Source organism: Drosophila tropicalis, unplaced genomic scaffold (assembly GCF_018151085.1).
Source record: "Drosophila tropicalis isolate 14030-0801.00 unplaced genomic scaffold, ASM1815108v1 contig_878, whole genome shotgun sequence".
NCBI classification, from domain to species: Eukaryota; Metazoa; Arthropoda; class Insecta; order Diptera; family Drosophilidae; genus Drosophila; species Drosophila tropicalis.
Window position 1 is genome coordinate 9,253,366 of NW_027173374.1, and position 19,046 is coordinate 9,272,411.

Consider the following 19,046-nt stretch of genomic DNA (forward strand, 5'->3'; position numbering starts at 1 on the left):
TTCAACCATAATAATGGCATAAAGAAACTTAAGTTAACGTTTACCAACTAACTTATAGCAGCTTTTGTGACTTTAGACCAACTCTCGATACCAAATTTAAAGCTTTGGTCCTATTACTGCACCAAGACAATAATGGGAAAATTCGCAAGCCTGGGCAAAAAGCTAGGATCCAGTCCCAGTTTTAATCAGAGTCAATTTTGTTTAGTATAGACGTTGCCAGAGAGTTTTATTTAATGCCCGCTTTATTTAAAAATAAATTTTAACACATTTAACTCAATTTGAATCCATGATTCATAGCAAAGGATAAACACTTAGTATACAAATTTGCACTTTTTGCATTGTTTTGAGAGTATTTGTGATATATATTTCTTTGCATTTGAGGGGAACTCTTCCTAGGTATCCTTCCCCCACTTTTACCTTGGCATGGACACATTTTGTATCCCAATATTTATATTCAAACCGATTAGTTTCTATTTACATTTGCGTCCTTCAGAACATTTGATATTTATCAATAAGTTCGTGATATTTTTAAACCCTCATTTGTGCATAGATAAAAGTCGTCACACCTAACAATTAATTGTATTTGGATCTGAATTTGAAATGAGCAAAAAGTTCAACAAAAGTAGGCGGTGCTCTTTGCATTTTTCAGTTGGCAACTTTAATATATTGTACCACTCAAGCATAACTTTTTCTTCGTACCGCCCAGAGTGGAAAGAAAAAACCAACACATAACGGCAAACTATAATTATGTTTATCTTAATTATATTGCGTGACGTAGGTTTCTTATTAACCAGCAACAAAGTCACAAAGTCGGGCACAGAAGGAGCAACAATTTACTATGGGTTGAGGTCTGGTCCCTTTGCTCAAGGAATTATTATTGCAGGTGCTGTTGGTTGGTGGTGGTGGGAGGTGGTGGTGATGGCTCTTCACTGCTGGCGTCGCGTGAGCAATCACAGCACGAGCTGCCAAATCACCAGCAACTGGCCAAGCAGTGGACATCGTCAAGTGGCGCCTTTGTTCACGTCCTCGCCCGCAATTTTATTTGCATATATAAAACGTATGATGAACGCAGCACTCGTAAACGCCAGAGGTAGGGGGCACATGTTTCTAATGCGCCATAGCGAGGCCACAACAACAAGAGTCCTGTGGCCATTGTTGATTTCTTTTCTTATGAGTTGCCTGCAGCGTTCGAAGTATGTTGAGAAATGAATCAAGTTGGTTTTTGGCTCTTTGATTTGCGTGCCACTTGGCTGTTTTCGAAGGCGGGCCCAGACGGCGTATGCGCAATGCAAAGTAAATATGTTTGGCGTGCGACACACGCAAAAATGAAATGCATGTCATTACCTTGATTTCTTGGCCAGTTCTTTGATTGCCGCAAAGTCACATAGTCCACTCGTTTACTTGACTTTAGCCAAGAGTGAGAAACACTTTAGGCTAGGCAAATCCTTTTCGTGAGCCGCATCATTTATGTTAATCAAAAGCCAAGCAAAATCAATTTCTTTGTATTACGTCTATTGCCACCTCCCCGCAAGTCGAGTCGATAGTTGAGCAAAGTCAATGGAGCCGATAAATCAAAACAATTAAGTCGCTTTAAATTGACTGAGTCGAAGCTGAGGCCAAGCCATAAAGTGACTGGCATTAACCAAACTCCCAAGTGGGTCTAATAAGCTTGAGACAGCGCTAATTTTACCCTCATTAAACAAACTGACATGCCAGCCAGGACAGGCAGGCTGGCAAGCTGGCAGGCAGAAAGGCAGGCAGATTCTGGAAGTCCTGGAAACATTTTAGAGGGCTCAATAAACTCAAAGGGCTGACGGACCTAACTTACTTGACTCTCAACTCGACTATGTTTGCTGTTGCCAGAGCAAAGCGTCGCCATTTTGGCAGTCATTAACGGCAAACTGCTTCATCATTTAATAACCCAAAAGTGAGCTGGTTAAATGCCGAGTAAGACAGGCTGTTGGCCCGAAAAAAAAAACAGCAAAAAGAAACCCTCATACACACAGACACTTACACAGACAACAGCTTGGTACAGTTTGGCTAAATGTGTGTGGGGGGGGGGGGAAGGGCACAAGGAATGGCATAGAACATGCCACACTTATTTTTATAGATTTCATTTTAACACCGAAAAAGGGCAAACGCATGGATGTTACCCAGCACTACCACGCCCAATGCCCCTTGCCGCCCATTTCCACTTGTATTCATTCTGGCTCTTGCCAAGCCTGCCATGCCTACATAAAATTGGCAAGGCGTCAAACAAACCAGCTAGCAAGAAACAAGCCAGGCAGGCAACAAAAAAAGGGTTCATTATGGCAATTTGCTTAAACTCCCTCGCTCAATTCCCCTCTTCTTATCTCTCGTTCTGTCTGTCTCGGCAGTCATGCCTCCTTTTTTCATTCCTTTTTTGGGTCGAAACTTGAACTTTTGCGCTTTTTTTTCCTTGGTTGTTTAAAGCGAAGTTGAGGCCTACTACGCAACGAGAGATGCGCCATCATTGGCCACGCATTTGACGCTCGGGCAAAGTTCATAAAATATAATGAAAAGCAACATTTACAATACATTTCTTAGCCTTTTAGTTTTTTTTCTCTCTCCCCTATAAAGTTCAATGCACTTCTAAGGAACGGGGACTTCCCCTTTTAACAGGTTTTGTGTGGCATTGCGGTTGATTTGCAATTCACTTGAATTAATGTCGCATTTTATGAATTTTGCAACGCTTTAATTGTGCTTTCTAGTTTGATTGCTTTTTGAGACCTCAATTGGCAATAGCAGTAAAAATATGTCGACAAAACCACTTAAGTTCCAGAATATGCAGGTAAAACCTGACCACCCAATGCCAACACACTAACTTTCATACCGATTGCCATACTTGAAAAACATACAAAGACCACGCAACCACATTAACACCCCCCAAACAAATGCATGTCGGCAGGCCCCATCACCCCAGTTTACTAGACCAAGAGGCTAGCCGGAAGTTGGCAGCCAGACCCAGAACGATACAGAAACCTACGGAAAATGGAGATGGGGAAACTGTGGCGTGTTGAGTTTTCATTTTTCGTGCGTGCCTTGGTCACTCGGGGACATTCAGAGACGACTGTGGTCAATGCTTAATTATATTTGCGTGTGCATGACCAATTCCCAGACCCAATCTCACTCCCACTCCCATTCCAAATCTCGCCACCAATCCATGCAAGCATTCATCTAAGAATTCTAGCTTTAAAACCATTGAAATCATTCCAGTTTAGCTTAAAGCAGAGACAATATGTATATGGGGCGTTCCTTTTATGTATTTCGATGTTGTCTAATGTCTATTGTCAGCAATATGATTTGTCACTCTACAAGAACCACCTATGAATATGAATAGACCACGACATGTTCTCTTTTTTCTGTTTTTTACTTTTGGTTTCACTTCGTTGTTGTTGCTGCTGCTGCTGCTTTGATCGATTGCCAAACACGTCCGCTGACATTGCCGCAAAAGTCACCCATGGCAATTGTGGCCAGACACTGTTGGGTGATGGGCAATGGGCGAGTTTGAGCTTGAGGTGACGGCGACCCTAATGGGTAATAAGTAAATTGCGTGCTTGTTCGCCCAGAACTCGTCACATTTGCAGTGATTGCTCACTTTTCGACACTTTTGAGCGGCTGCAGTCGAACAAAGCGAAACGACAAGAGGATCAACATTAACTCTTAAGCCTAAAGTGGGCGTCCATTAATCAAATCAGACAAGAAGTTCATGGACGATGTACGATGTTGTTGTTGGCAAAGTCAAATGGCAGGTGGGCCGAATGGGCGTGTTACGTTTGCATTTTCTATTATTATGAAGACATTTCGTGTCGATGGCAGCGCAAACATTCACACAACCTGACACACATGGCGTATGCTTGATATTATTTCATTCTCGTCCTTATATTTTTTTCTGTCGTTTGTTGACTTCTGTTTTAGTTAACTTTTTTTGTGTTTTGTTATTCTGTTTGGCAAGTAATTAGTGGATCCACAAGCAACTCCAACACTAAAAGTATAGGAATAACATTTGATTTCGACAAGTTTCCTGTAGCAAAGTATTTGGTAGGGAAATTGCCGCTTAATTTGTAGTCAAATTAAGGTCAAAGGACACCCATACACACACACACATTCGTATGGATGGATTCGAGTGTGGATTCTGAGTTGTATGTGTGCTAGGGCTTGTATGCCATTTTATGCCACCCTTGCACAAAATTTATGCCTTCAATGGCATTTAATCAGCTCCACAAACTGTGGAGACCGAAAACACATTTGCACATTTATCGCTGCCATGGCCTTTGGATATCCTTTGCATTCGATCTAAATTGTTTTATGCGTCTCGTTTCGTTACATTTCGATTCGTTTTCGTTTTTCGGTGAGGCGGACCTTGGCAGACTTGTTCTGGTGTTTTTTCCTTCTTCTTTTCTTGTTATGGCAGCTTAGACAAATACACGCGAGGGATACTTAAAATCTTTTAGAAAAGAGAATCATAATTGAAACTTTTTTGATCGAAACATTTAAGCTATAAATACACCTGTTTTCTTGAAGGCATCTCCTAAGATTACTCATAAAACCTGACTAACTCTTTTCTAACAGCAATCCTGTTGGAAATTAAGTTTAAATTTCCTTTTTCAAAACTTTGCTAGAACCTCTCGTATGTTAAGCAGATAAAATGCGATTCGTTTCGATTCGATTTTGTATTTTTTTTTGTTTTTGTTTTGTGGTGAATTTGGAAATTTATCTATGTCCTTTTCTGGGTCACGCATTCTTTAGTTGCAATTATTTTACGCTTGATTTTGCAATTGTTTTTTTTTTATTCGACCCTCCTCTTTTCGCTGTTCGGTTAGATTTGCCATAAATTAAAGAATTCAAATTGTGGCCCTTTAGTTGTGGAGTGGGGGGCAAGATGGGGGATGAGGGCTGCAACTTGTTTTGCCTGCTAAAGTGTCAACAACAGGCTGGCTGACACCAAAATCTGACAACACTAATGAGCGAGCAATGGTTGTTGTCTGCGCCACGCCCTCGTCCTCATGATGCAAGGGAAGTTTACGGTTGTTTTTGTTATTGCAGTTGCCCACAACTTTGACATAATTCTGGGCAGGTTGGCCAAAAAACTCAAAGAAGAGTACAAGGAAAAAAAAATGAAGGAAAATGAAAATAAATATGTTGCGAAAGTTTGTGGGTGTCGTCGTTGCAACTCTTTTTTTTTTTTTGCATTTCGTTTTTGCCAGAAAAAGTTGATAACGAGCAGGTGTTAAAATGTGACCAAGTGTTGGCTAGGCAGACGCCTAGCTGCTAGAGCCCTTCGCCTCTCTCCATCAGCCCACCTGTCCGGGTTTCGGCTGGCGCTTTTGGGTGATTACAAGTTGTTGACACTTTTGCACAGTTTGTGGCAACAACTCAAAGCCAAAGGCAAAGTTGGTTGGTTGCGGCCATGGCAAACATGCTGGTGGATGGAGGCTGTGTTGGAAGCTGCCAGCTTGTTTGTGGCATCGTTTCGTTCAGCGTTGCCAGATGGCATGATGTGATTTGCTTGACGCTTATTTCATATTCAAGTATGCATATTGGTTGCCTGCGTCCTTGTGTACGCCCCTTTCTGGTTACGTCCTTGCCACATTCACAACTTTACGACCGTTGCCGTTGACTTTTTAATGAACATGGCAATTTGCCGAAAGGTGAAAAAGACGCTTACACATACACACACATACGCACACCACTCTCATACGCATATATATCTATGTGAAATGGAGGCGTGGCTTGGCATTTTTGATCAGCGTCGAATATCATTTCACATATCGTTAAAATTCGTTTAGGCGCAGCATACAAATTGCTACATTTCCGCCAAACTTCAAGGCGCTACAAGACCTTTCGGCCCTTTAGCCCACATCCAACTTCTCACACTCATTCCCCTCACCCAACAGACCAACCTCACTCACTCTCTCAACAAGAATTTCCAAAAATTTCCTGCGTGTGTCTGCGGTGAGGTTCGTGTAAATTGAATGAAATTGAAAAATTTAACGCCACAGCAATTCCATTACGTTTTCCAGGCTCATTTTCACCGAGTTTCCCCCGCTCCACCACAGACCATACCACTCCGCACCATCTGATTCGTTCTTGACTCGAAATTTATTCATTACATGCAATTTTTTGCCGTCTTCACTTTCGTTTATCTGAAGAGTTTCGCTTTCATCGAGGTTGGGGCATCGCATTAGGCTTGGCAATCAGAAATCATGTGTGAAATGGGAAAAAATGTTACGAAATAAAATGAAAATCGCGGTAAAAACAGGAAAAAAAAAAAAAACGAAACAACAGCAGCAATACACACACACACACACACACTGGAGAGCTAAAAACATTCTTATATAGGTGTATATAGAAAGTATATATCGTACGTGAGTCTGTTTGTATGTAGGTTTTCAATTACATTGGCAATTCTTGTGGTTACAGCCATTGGCAAGTGGCAATCCTCTGGGAAACAGAAGCTAAGAGAGGAAAAAAAACCGATTCAATGTAAATAAATAAACGTTTACAAATGCACAAACATTTAGATTGTCATCTGTCTCATCATGCCATCCAGAGATTACCGCATTATCTAAAGTTTCCTGCATGTCAGATAAAGGCACATGGCGCTCAGCCCAGCTCGGAAGAGAACATCACATCAAGGCACACAGCTCGGCAATATACAAAGGCAAAAACGCACAGCCGGATACATGATGCATATTGTATTTTTGCAATCTGCATTTTATAAATATTTTTATACGCAATCAACAACAGGAACGTAGCATCAGGCGAGCTATCAACCTTCTGGCTACACATTGAGCATACCAAATGCCTGACATGTTTTCTTATTCCCAGGTCCTTCCTTGTCCGGCTAGCTTCTTTCTTACCCATTTTTAATGTTTAATATAAATGCCCGTTCTCATTTCTGTGTTATCTATCCAACATTGACTTTGTCGTGTTGTCTCATCAATAAATGTTCAATGCAGAATCGTTGCTGATGCTGATTCCGCTTATCACAGTTTGTGGCTTAAGCTTTGTTCACACACAACTAAAAAGTAAAACAATAGACGTTTAAATTGCTACTTCTCTAAGCCAATGCCAACGTTCAAATTTCAATTTCGAAGCCCAAAACATCAGGCATTTAATCCTATACCTAGCATGGGTGGCATTGATATGCCAGTAAAGTGTTTTAGGAATTGGCTATTGATGCAACTCTTACCTCTAGAACTGGTATGTCTTCAGGGCTTGATTGAGCAAGTGAAATGAATAGCCTTGGCACTAGCTACTTAATACAAGGAATAAAAGCATCAGACTTAATTGGCCAGTTTTCTATTGAACTCTTTGACAGCAGTTTTTCTTTTGATTGTGTATTAAGGATATCAAATGTTTATTGTATTTATCAGTAAATGGTAAGTTTACTAAAGAAACCTCCTAATTTTGTTAATATTTATGATTTTTTTAACATATATGTATGTACATACATTTTATTAGAGTGTTCTTTGAAAAGCTTTCAATGGTTAACGTGTCGTATGCGTAATGTCAATTGAATTTTGTTTCGTATAATGAAAACGGCAACTAATGTTATAAATAATTGTCAAAAATGTCCACTCTAATGCACAAGCCTTCTAAAGGCTGTGTGTGTGCACATATGTAGATGTCGCCTACAAACTTGCATACTAAATAAGCCGCTGGCCTCTACTCCCCATCAGTAAGTTTAAGCCACAATTTTGTCCCTACCTTGCTTTTTTAACTTCACCTACGCCTCCATCTTTGCCTAGTCCTCCTCTTCCGTCATCTCCTCTTTAGTGTGGCTCATGCATTTTACATTCGCCTACGTCAGGTTGCTACTCATTTGTTTTCTTTTGCGCCCAAAGCACACACTTGCAATTACATAGACCACACACACACACACACATAGTCGCACTTACAGTCATACACTCACTTGCTTACCACATACGAGCATTGTTGCAATTGCACGGGAAATAGACTTTTTGAATGCGAATGCGTTGCACATGTCAGATGGAATGTGCTTAGAAAAAAAAAAGAAAAAAAGTGGAAAGAGAAGAAATAACAGAAAAGAAATGAGAAGCAAAAGTAAAGTAACAGAATGGCAATAGAAGCAAGAGAGTGAGGGTAAGGAAAATGCATGAAGAAAATCCCCCAGCAATACGTTATTTTCTTTTGCTTCCTTTTAAGTTTTTCGTTTCTTGTTTTTGGTGTTGTTGTTGTTGTGTTCTCCTCTTTTACTTTGCAATTGCAAGTAAGTTTTTCTTGCTGTTTTTCCCAAAAGCGTTTTGCTTCACGACAACTGCTTGCTATTCCAGATGCAGCAGCAGATGTTGCTGCAGCATGCTGTTGTTGTTGTGACATTTTGTGGGCCTGTCTTCATGTTTCTTCATGTTGTCAGCGTGGCAGCTTTTCCAGCTCCATCTCCAGTGCCACTGCTCTGCCATGTTCTCTAAATCCGTGCTACTTAAATTGTCCCTAAAATCCTCGTGGCAATTCTTTTGCCATGAAGCACATGCAGCTTTTGTGTGCTGTATGAGAATTTAATGACATTCTTAAGTTGTCATCAGTGGATGGGCCAGGCCAGGCCAGGAGGCAACTTGCCCACTACCATCGAGTCCTACTACTAGGCTAACTATCTTGGCATGGCTTGGCTTGTCTCCCCATCCCATGGCTGGTAGTGGTTGTCTGGGTTGACTTGACTTGGCTTGGTGGCATCTTATCCTGTCGCTGTCGCGGTTCCTTTTACCTCTGTTGCCGCATTCGTTGTGCAAGGAATATCAAATTGACTAAGACCTACAAAATGAGTACAATCATTAGCGTACAAGCTCAGGCGGATCCAACAACAACAACAACAAGAATGGCAAGAAAAAAAAAAAAAGAGCGCGAGCGAGTGGCATTGCATATTGCGCCCACATATTGCACAATCGCAGGAGGCAACTCCTGCTCCTGCTCCTGCTTCAGCTCCTACCGATGCTGATGCACTTTGCCTTTTTAGAAGATGAAGTCATATCAGCATTAGTGTCTGCTCTGGGCTGTCGACTTTCCTGCATCTTTCTTGAAGCGACATTTCTTTCTTTCTGGTTGCGATAGCAACGGCCAACGAGTGAGATGAGACATTCAGCATTTACATGGATTTACTTTTCGTTCTGTTTTCATTCATTTTTGGTTCAGCTAGTTTTTTTTCGCCCACTTTTTGGGTCAGGTCAGATATGAGGCATGCAGTTAATACAATTGTGCAAGAGCTTGAGCCCAAGTGTGTGGGAAGGGGAGTCTAAGCGAATTTAATTTTCAATCCGAGGCCAAAAACATTTGTGCTCTTTCATTTCCCGCTGTCTGTCAAATATATGTATACATATACATATAGCTTACTGACATAGCCAGTTATTTTTGGTGGTGCATGAGCAAATCTTTGCTATTTGTAGAAGCGACAACCGCAGACTGAAAAAAGCCGCCGCATTTGAATATGCAATTTGCAATTTGACTTGACTATGCCGACTAGAATGGAATGCAGAGATAAGCGGGGCAGAGACGACGATGACGACGACTACAACGAGGACGACGTACGAACGAAACTCTGTCGACAGCACCCATTCTCGAGGTCCGTCCCGTTCCCATTCCCATCCCGGAGTTAATCTGCAGGCTTAAGAAACCCCAGACTGTAACAGTGTCATATAAAAGCTGCACGCGGTGGCATTTTATCACAGTTTCGGGCGCGTTTTTTGTTTCTTTCTTTCTTTCATTCATTCTTTCTTTTTTTTAGCCTGGCTGACATTTCAGCGCAAGATTTATGCACTTGGGCTGCAGTTGAAGACAGCTGTCGTTTGCTGTGCTGTCGTCTTTGCTTTTTTTCTATCTTCTATTTTCCTTTTCTTTTTCTTTTTTTTGTGTGTGCTCACCCTGTCCCGCTCGTCCTAATAGCTTTTTATCCTCGTGCATGAAATATGCCGCCAAAATGTGGAATAAAACAGAGCCAGAATATGGAAAGTGTCAATCCAAATGTTTTTGCGCTTCGTTCCACTTGCGAGTGCATAACCCGCATCCAAGTTCATCAATTGTTAGGGGAGTTCTATGTAGTACAAAATGAAAAAATTCAGTTCTCTAAACCAAAACGACGACTTTGAAGTATCCTGCAGGGTAAAATCTGACAAATCCGCCAGGCTGCGCATGTTTTATCTAATAAAAAAGATTTTTTAACTACAATTTTAATTGTCAATTTCCTTTTTCAAATTTCTATGCGGTATGCGATATTGAAACGTTTTGAAGTTGGATTTACACAACAGAAGTCTACATTATGTATAGCTTGACGCTACATAAACCAAAACTAATATACCCTATTTGCAAGTGTATAAAAAAGAGAAGAAATTGTAAAATGAACAAAAAAATAAAAAGAAACTTAAAAGGAAGTATGTATTTCTTCTTCCGCTGCCAAGAGACAACTTGAAAGTACAACAAACTATGTATGGCTAAGTTTTCTTGACACACAGCAAGTACACCTACCTACAAACACACACACACACACACACACACATAAACTATTAAGTCATGATAAATTGCTTTTGTATGCGTTTTCACTCATAAGCTGAAGCGGCAGCAAAATGAAACAATAAGCCACGTCCGTCAAGTCAACCCAACTCTTGAGGTGACTGAAGCTATAAACGGAAGCCGACACACTCACACACAAACACACACACACAACACTTCGTCACAGTGGCACAGACAATGCGACTAGACAGTCAGACACCTGCCTAACTAGGCGCTAGGGGTTTTTGGGGGGATGGGGGGCGGATGTAAGGGGTGCTGTATGTCATGCCTGCCGCCTGCAAGTGAAGGCAAATGTTTGGAATTCATGTGTTCTGTCTTGTAATTTACACCTAGCGCGATTTCTAAAAGTCTGTGAGTGTGTGTGAGCAACTATTTCGTTTAACTTTGAGCCCAGTGAGCTGTTACCTTGGCTAATTGAAAACGCATGTTAACACTTGAATGGCAAAAGCCTAAGTTTATTAAAGAAAATAGCAAAGGAAAAACCTTTTTTTTTCTCAAATTTAAATCTTACCCTTAACTTTTTAGCTTATTCCTCATCTTGTTTGTGTTCCTTTTTAGTGGCAATCTATTATCCTTATAGTAGATCCATTGACCGTAACGAAAGCAAAGGAAATACGGTTCAATATTACCTTTAGGCTTGGCTGACTAGTTTCTATTACAGGGTTAGGTGTTAGTGTGTGTGCTTTGTCCTTTATTGAAGAGCTTGCTAATGCACTCAATTACTTTCCATACGCATTTATCCCTTTATTGAATAACCCTTGGGCATTGAAATTAAAATTTTCCTATAGATGCATTAACTGCTGCTGTTGTTAGAAGAAAGAAATGGAGATTGGCTTGTTTCTACATTTAACTTTCACTTGACTCCCCCACCAACACCATCAACCATCTCTTCTTGGATGAGTGAGTGAGTGAGTGACAACTGAGATTGGAGTGGAGTGGAGTGAAAAGGAGTGAAATGGTTTAGTAGTCATGACTCTGGTTGGTTGACGCATTGTTGTCTCTTTGCTTCCGTGTTGCGGTTTCAAGTGGCTGACTAGCTGCCTGTTATTTTGCTGCCTAATTATGCACAGACTGCAGGGCCATGTTGACACACAGAACTAAAGCCAGAGAAAGACATGGAACTGTAGCTGTGGCTGAGCAATTGAAGTACGAGTGGCTGTTGCAACTGTCACAGAACTTACTCAAGATGTCTGCATGGGAGGAGGCAGGGGAATGCATCTATGTGTAATTAAGCAAAGTGTTTTGCAATTGAATTTTTCGTTTGTTCAATTTGCTGAGGATGAAATTTTTAATTTTAGTTTCCATTATTTCCTTTTGTTTGGCAACGATTTCATACGACGCCTCTGCTAAAGTGTTGAGGTAATGTAGATGGAGGGCGGAGGGGTGGGCGATATGCCAGTGTGTTGACCTGCCTCCTTGTGCCACGTTTTTTGTTGTATGTTTGTGATATTTTCTAATTTTCACAAAATAAGCAATTCTCACGTCTTTGTCCTCGTGGTAGTCGTTGTTGTTGTTGTTGTTGTCATCGTCATCGTCGACATCGTCTTCCTCGCGTGGTATTCTATATACATATATCCTTGTTCTCTGAATTCAATTCCAACTCGTGTCTGCCTGTTGTTTCGCCAACGGGCGGCAGGTGGCAACACACACACACACACACTCACAAAATGCTTTGTACTTCAAAGCAAGTCAATTTGCAACTGTAAAAGTGTGTCTGTGAGTGTGTGTGTGTGTGTCTGTTGGTTCCCTAACCCCCTATTCAACGCTGTCTCTGTCTGTTTTTTCTCTGTATGTCTTTGGTTTTTTGTTTTTTGTTGTTCCCTCCATACATTGTTTCCATTCCCGTACTCTATTTATTACGAAAATTTGTTTTATTTCTGCTTTCGAATCGATTGAAGTTTAGTTTGCTACCTTACCTTGGGCCTGGGCGACTTTTCTTTTGTTTGTGGAGGACTTTGATGTTGGCTAACCGCCAAACGGAAGCGTTCTTTCACATTTCCCGCCAGGCAACAAGCACAAAAAAGAAACAGAAAACACACAGTAGAAAGAAAAACCAAGATATAATAATAACAATAACTAAATAAATAAAAAACGCACACTCTCACATACACACAGACAAGAACGCATAAATAATGCTTTATTTCCTTTCATTCTTTCTCTTGCAGGTAAGCCACAAGTTAATGGTATACTTTCCCCACAGGCTGTGAGTACAAATTAGCAATGGCAATGTAATTATATATACATTTTTTTTATGAGATTAAAATATCACAAGTGCCATTAAAATTAAGTTATGCTGGGGCAACACAATAAACTAATCAGCTTAAGTCGAGTCCTGGAGGCCTTGGGAAATATGAATTCACACAAACACACACACATTTTATTTCCATTTCAATTATATGTTTCCATTTTGGAACGGGTTGGCTTTGATTTTCTGCGATAATTGTAATGTGTTCACCATTTTGAAATGTTTCGTGAAGTTATGCAGAAAAGGGAGAAAATCGAGAAGCAGTCGTGCGTTCAGACGGGCCTGCCCTTATAGATTTATGGCATCGGCGACACGTTGACATGCCACAACCGAGTCCAAGTCGATGTCATGACCAATTTCTTAAGGCAGCCCTCTCATTCACTCACTCACTCTCTGCTGTTCCCCTGGGCAATTTCGTGCTCATTGTTTTATGGGTCGACGGCAGCAGGCCAAAAAGGTGGCATGAAGATGGGCTGGTTGAGGGTGGTCTGGTCTGGTCTGGTTTGGTCAAGGGGGCAGCGGGGGAATAGAATTGAGTGCATGAGGCACTCGTCCAGTTCATTTTTTGCCAATTACCGCAAGCCTCGTGCAGTCAAGTTGCCGCCTCGGGCCATTGCTGCGTATACGTAATTTTTATTGGACACTTCCATGCGTCGTCATTCATCGTCAGTCGTCAGTCGTCGTCGTCGGCGTCGTGTCGTTTGGTGGTAGTAGTAGTAGTAGTAGAGTCGTCCTCGTCGTCGTCGTCGTCATCATCATCGTCATTGTTATCGTCATTATCGTTGTCGTCCATTGCCTTCGTCTTGCCGTTTAGTGTGCCAAATCGTGAGCTTTTTCCCTTGTCCTAGGCCAACACGGTAAAAGCTTTCGACGGCGAATATGATACCAAAACAAAAACGAATAATTGCACTGCCACCTGAAAAAGCCGCTCTCGCTAGCTATCTCTCCAAAACTGTGGCCACCCACCACCCACCACCCACCACCTGCCACTGCCTTCAGATCCATTCCTCTCCACTCCACTCCAGCTCCAGCTACAGCTGGCAGCCTGCATTTCTCCACTCCTGAGGCCACCTGTGTGTCCTGTATAAAGACAGACGGACTCCCTCTGATGATAGCTCCACTTGACATACATTCGTCATTTACCCTTTGGACAATTTGCCATGGCAAGTAATTGATTCATCAATATAAAGTAATTATTACAATTGTTGCCCACAGCTGCGGCAAAGAAATTCGCAATTAAGTCCACTCGTGATCCTGTTTCAAAAGTAATGAGCATAGCATCAGCATTTTATGTGGCCACTTGGCGGCCTACAGTTTGAGAGTCACACTCTACACAAGGGACACAAATTGGCGCCAAATGGTCGCCTCAAACACTTTCTCTCTTACTCACACGATTACGCTTGCCGAGCAACGAATTGGTTGCCCGATTGGGCCAGCATACGAATCATAGTCAGCGCGAAGTGCCATAGTCCTTCGTGTGTATGCCATTGGCAAGGATACGAAGGCACAAGGCAAAACAGTTTGCGACTGAGACTCGTGGCGAACGGACGAATGCGGGCCAATGAGAACAATCGGCCAGCGTGAACTAAGCTCCTCTGATTCATTCTGATTGAGTGGACGAGTGTTCAAACAGAATTACGAATAGAAAAAGCCGCCGCCGCGTGTGTCAGTGAGTGATCTTCGATGCTAACCAACTAAATATATATGTCAATACAGTGTCGGAAAGTTAGCCAAGTGAAACAAAGTGTGGGAAAAGAAAAAATAGCGAACCCAAAGGAGTTTCAAGAGATTTAAGCCATGATTTAATTTGGCAAATGTGTTGGAAAATTGTATATCCAGACGCAAAAGCCTTGTAGGGCGAAAATTTCAATACTAAAATTTCACTTGAGCTGTCTCCCGCTGCTGCTGCTGCTGCCGTTGGAATTGCTGCTTAGGGCTGAGCTTACTCAGCTGGTAATGGGTTAATGCGGTTGAGCACTCGCCATATTCTGGCACATCTCCTTTTGGCCCTTTCCCCCTTCTTCCACTCCTTGTCGATATTTCATGCTATTTACCTAGGTGCGCCACTTTCGTTAATTGTATGCAAAAAAAATAAGAAACTTGCCAAACATTCACGGCTCCTCGTATGTACACAATACTTGTGTTACTATATGCGATGTGAAATCTTTTTTTGTTGCTGTTGCTGTTTTTGTTGTTGTGTGTGTTTCACTCACTGTTGTTGTGGCCTCATGCTAAGAAGAACTTTTTGGTTGGAAAGGGAAAGGGGGGCTCAATGGTGGGTGTGCTCAATTACAACCCATCTCGCCTGCCACACTATTTCCGCTCTAAAATTTGAGCCAAGTTTGCTACTGCTTTTGCCGTTGCTGTTGCCATTGCTGTTAACGTTACCTTTACCGTTGCCAGCTGGGCTCAACCGTGGTAGTTGCTGCCGTTCACTTAGTAAATAAATTGGCAATCGCATTTAATGTAAGTTTATGTGCGTCGCTACCTTTGCTACCTTCTCGACTGGCACAGAGGCACAAGTAGAGTAGTGCCTAGTTTGCCAGAGTTTTTCTTTCCCCTTTCTTTATTTTTTTTATTTTTGCGGCTCACTTTCAACGTCGTCGTCGTCGTAGTCGTAGTCATCGTGCTCATGTGCAAATCGTAAATTTACGTTAATGCCGAAATTTCACGTGATAATGACGTGATTACCTGACACACTGCAGCGCCCCAAAAATGTTGCCATTGCCATCCATGTTGGTGTCTCCGAAAAAAAGTAGACGTAGACGAAAAAGGAAAATAACGAGAAGGCTCAGCCTGGCATAAATAACTTAACCATCCCATCCAAACCCACTTGGCCGATAAATGAGTGCTGCTATATACTTCCAATGCCAACTAACGAAACTACGTACTCCTCGCTGTTGGCAAATAGTTCAAATGCATTCAACTAAATTAGTAAGCCACGTCTTTGGGGTTCAGGAATTTTACAGTAAATTTCATGCAAGTGTTGTTCAATGAGTTGAATGGACTGAAATTTCTTCATCTAATAAAGTTGAAGTAAAAGCATTTTAAGGACAATTCCAATGAATTCTTTGCCAAATCTTTTGATAAGAACTTCTGCTTTCTGCAATCGTCGCGTAATTTGGCCTTATTCTTTTTGCTTTTTTGCAACTTTTTAATTACTTTTGAGCAGCGATTCGAACTTTTGCGCCAGTCTCCCATTCCTTTACACTCTAATTACAGAGGCCATTCATGACCCCTTGTTTTGTGTCTTTTTATGTATTTTCTTTTGCTCGGTGCCAGTGCGACCTGCTTATCATTCGTAAAGTTTTATTCCTCGAAATGCAAGTGCTCTCTAAGTTGCAATCGCTTTAAACGTTCGTTGGCATTTCCGTTTCCGGCCCCTAAGCCAGTTTGTTAGTTTTACCTTGACATTTTACGCTGGTTTCTATTTTTCACTTTGGTTTTCCTTTTCGTTTTTTTTTTCTCTTGCTTTTGCTTTTGTTACCTTAGTGTTTTTCTTCAACGTACTTGCAACTAAAGCAGCAGCAGCAGCAGCTGCTGCAACAACTTGTACAACAAGTTTAACAATATTTGTTATTCTGCTCGACTCCACCACCAAGACCCACACCTGGCAAAAAAAAAAAAGTCCTTTCACTTTGCATTACACACTGGCCACATACAAATCATGAATCATTTTCAAGCACCGCTGGCATTTCCCTATGTCCCTTGTGTAAGAGTTGTTTAATGCAGCTTTTCAACTTCTATGCGAATGTGTTACTACATTCCAGTTTTTGTTGTTGTTTGCTTTGGCTTGTGTAAATGTGACCCTTTGGCCACTATTTTCTTTACAATCGCCTTTCAATCAGTTCCTATATACAGGTATATAATGTACACATACATATACAAGTTGTATATGTTTATTTGTTTAGTTTCAGTCCTGGCCTGATGTCATGACTTTGTCATTTCGTTCTCCTTCTCCATATCAGTCGTATCAATGAGCAGTTTAAATAATTGCGACCGCAATAAATTATTAAATCAACAGCAATTACTCAACCATTCAATAGCCGATGATGGGAATCAATCAATGCGTTGTGGGCAGTTTGGTGGGTGGTTCTGTGGAAAGACGGCAAATGTGTCTGTCCCAAGTGTATGTACACGCACATAATTTTTATGTACAAAAGGAGTATTTTAACGAGTTTCATGGACAGCAATTACCTATGCATGAAGTCGCCAAGACCACAGATTCATTCAACTCGCAGTCAACTTATTAATACAGAGGCTAATAGTTTCACATTGACGTGTTTCAAGTGCCTTGTAATCGATATTACAATGCCATTGTTATGAGCTACTTAATATGTTGGCATTTTTCCTTTTCTCGTGTTTTTTTTGTTGTTGGACAATGGGCAAAGGGGAAGTGTGTGATTAATACTGCAATAAGCTGAAATTTCAACAAATGCCGATGCAATCTTCTTTTGCCTCTTTGTAGCTATGTAATGTGTACATATGTGTTGCCCGCTTTTCTGCGCGCCCATTCTCATCCTACATATAACATTTTCTGTGTGTCGTGTCTGCATTTTGACAGCTGTTTCTCAGTTACTGCTACTGCTACTGTTGCTGTATTCGATTTATGTGTGATTAGTGTGTCGACCCTTCTTCTCGCCAGCTGTCTAAAATGTCTCGTGCACTCCAGTCTGTTGGTTCTTCTGTCTCGTCTCGTCTCGTTTTGTCTCTTTTCGTCTTGTCAGCTGAGCACAAAACAAAACATATCAAGTTAGATTTTCCATTTGCTTGATTCTCTTGTCAGTTGTCATTTTCTATGAATACATTACGATACTTTTGTGTTTCATTCACGTTACCCCCGTTTGGCATTTACAGAATTTTTAGTTGACTTTCCTACACCTCCTTCTCTGCAATCTCCGATTGCTTGCCAGAAATACAATACACGCTACAATGTGTAAATGAATTTTAGAAATAAAAAAAAGTAACTCAAACACCCACCAGCACACACTCAAACACAGACACAGACAAACTCGCTTCTTTGAGCAATATAAACAATGACAGACTCCATAAAATATGCAAGAAACCAAAAATTGGAATATCTTACACCTGCTGTGATCGAGAGACTGACAGAGAGTAGTAGCTCATTGTTTATTTGCTCTGACTTTATTTTGATTTTCAAACTCAAATTCTTAGAAAGCTTATACATTCCATAACAAAATGTCGAATATACATACATATATGTACATATACATATACATATGTATGTATGAGCAAACCGCATGCGGCATGTTAAGACTTTAATGTGCTTTTAATGTAATTGATTATGAAATTTAATCCAGCTCAAATTATAGGAGATTTAGCTGGGATTTAATGTTGTGTTGTTTGCAATTAAAGCGTCAGACTCATTATATGTATAATCAAGAGTTGATTAATTAAAAGAGGATAATATTTTGAGGCCATTTACATATTTATCATCAAAACGGACTATACACACACACACATACTGTAAAGTGCCTCAACTATTACTTTATTTACAGTGAGCATTCAGTTATTCATTTTCCACAACGTTTTTCCTTATCCTTATGCTCTCTAGCTCCATTCAATGCTGCTCTCATTTATTCATACATACGTGCGCTTATTGCAATGTTCATTGCTTCATATTCATTATGGCAATGGGGCAATGTGCGTTCTGAACGTCAGACACGATTCCTTCAGCTTCTGCTTCAGCTCTTGCTCCTGCTCCAGCTCTTCCTCTTGTTCGATACGTTCGATAATCCAATAAATATTTATGAAGCACTTTATTGGAACAACACTGAATTACTTTATGGTATATGTACGTATGAATGTATGTACATACATATCGACAGGCGAACATATGGACATACACACGTGTGTCTATGCGTGCTTGTGTGTGTGTGTGTGTGTGTCTATGGCGAGCATATGCAGCCAAAACGGGCAATCGATGCTGCTTCAACTACTTTCATCAGCAAAAGAAAACCTTTAGATGAGAAATTGTGTCTGCGTATGTGTGTGTGTGTGTGTGTGTGTATGGAAGTCAGAGAGAGCAAAAACCAAAACGCCATGGCATTTGGTAAAGTGAGTGCCTTCTCTTCTACCTACATATTTTACTACCACTAGCAAACTGCTTGCATATATTGCTCATACGCACTGTAGTACGCTTTGATGCGGTCAGTTTGACCAAACCAAACTGAACCAAACCAAGCCCCTTACTATCAGAGACTCAGTCCCAGACACGGCCAGTATATATCTG

The 19,046-nt window shown here is 41.0% G+C and overlaps 2 protein-coding genes across 2 annotated transcripts in view; one reads left to right on the top strand and one right to left on the bottom strand.

The window, feature by feature from the left end:
* The window catches only part of LOC137584145 (serine/threonine-protein phosphatase 2A regulatory subunit B'' subunit gamma-like), a 66,500-nt gene that overhangs the window by 13,669 nt on the left and 33,785 nt on the right, over window positions 1-19,046 (bottom strand). The gene's annotated exons all lie outside the window — the stretch shown is intronic.
* Window positions 14,327-19,046, top strand: part of Gfrl (Glial cell line-derived neurotrophic family receptor-like) — a 74,029-nt gene continuing 69,309 nt past the window's right edge. The window contains 1 exon segment of the mRNA XM_068299393.1: window positions 14,327-14,462. The gene's annotated coding sequence lies outside the window, so the exon portion shown is untranslated.